Source organism: Octodon degus, unplaced genomic scaffold, assembly GCF_000260255.1.
Source record: "Octodon degus isolate 3935 unplaced genomic scaffold, OctDeg1.0 scaffold00100, whole genome shotgun sequence".
Lineage (NCBI taxonomy): Eukaryota > Metazoa > Chordata > Mammalia > Rodentia > Octodontidae > Octodon > Octodon degus.
The window spans coordinates 8373502-8374911 of record NW_004524676.1 but is presented as its reverse complement, the minus strand read 5'-3'; the positions used below and the strand labels follow the sequence as shown (position 1 = coordinate 8374911).

At 50.6% G+C, this 1410-nt stretch overlaps 1 pseudogene; it reads right to left on the bottom strand.

The window, feature by feature from the left end:
* The window catches only part of LOC101565659, a 30722-nt pseudogene that overhangs the window by 26385 nt on the left and 2927 nt on the right, over positions 1-1410 (bottom strand).

Sequence of the window (1410 nt, the reverse complement as noted above, 5' to 3'; positions counted from 1 at the left end):
CTGTGCAGGCAGGAGTTCACTGCGTGCTATGAAATGTTCCTTCTCACGGGCACTCTCCTCCCCTTCACTTTCATTCGCTCGCTGATTTTTTCACTCACCTGACACCACCTGGTAGGTGGCAGCGTGCACTAGATGCGGAGGTACGAAGATCTTAGGCAGAGGTTCTGCCCCAGGGACTCTTCAGGGGAGATATTCACCTGCGTGCGTCCGAGGGCGGCGCAAGAGAAAGTTCTCAGGTGGTCAGTGACTTATCCTCCCTTCTTTCACTAAGTTGTCCACAGTGATGGAGATTTGCTAGGATCTGGCTAAGGGGCTACTTTTAAAGAATTAAGACAGAAGGAGACACACCTTATTCTATTTCTTTTTAAGTTATTAAAGAGGTACAGATTTTGCCAGGGATCCTTTTTCCTCTTGGGAAAAAGGAGAATTAGCTTTTACACTATTAAGATGTGATACCAGAATGCAATGGGGCATGAGCTCATGGTCTGATGACTTAATTTACATTTCATGCATAAGCAAAAGTAAAGGGGACCGAGAGATGGAGGAAAGGCAGTAGAAAGGAGGAGAAGTAAGATGTAAAATCAGCAGCTGCAGTAATGTCCAGTGAGGCCCTGAGCATTTTCTCATGCAGGGAGTGTCACCCACACTACGGCAGAGGTTTCTCCATCCCCCAGCCTGAGGCCAGGTCGCTGGATGAGAAGCCAAGGTTTTGGTTTTAGAAAGGAGTGGATGTGGAGACAGCTGGGTAGAGATGGTGTCTCCTGACTCTGCTCCTCTTCCCCCTATTTTTTCCTCCTGGTGCAGCAGCAGAGTCTAGGTCAGAAGGTCAGCCTGGACTTCCCGGTTAGAGCACTCCTCACAGCTGCCTTCGCCTGATTGTTGTTCAGGCTGCAGGTGAAGGGGCTGAGTAGGGGTGTCACCACACTGTACTGCATGGACACTGCCTGCTCCACGCTGAGCCGGGCGCTGATGCTGGAGCCATGCACCTTGGACTTGCACAGGGGAGCACACTGCACTAACGGGCCTGGGGCAGCTGCAGCCAAGTCCATTCCATTCCTGCTGACTGCACTGGCGTTCCCCAGAGCTGCGTTGATCATCGCTGATGGCAGCATCTGGAAATAACTGATCAGTGAGAACTCAGTCATTTCTGCTCTCAGGTGCCCCCAAACGCGAGTGATCTTGTGCGGAAAGTTAGAGGAGCTGCCACAAGGAAAGAGAAGCTCTGCAGCTTGTCAAGAGCTACAGGCTGGAGCAGAGAGAATAAAACAACCTCATGCATTTCCATTGCACTCTGAAGACAAGTTGTGCCTAACAGTTACGATGACGATATGAAGTTTCCTCTTGCCCCCATGAGCACGTTAGCAAAGGTCTGCTTGTCCTGTGATGGTTACCCATGCACAGCTTCATGCT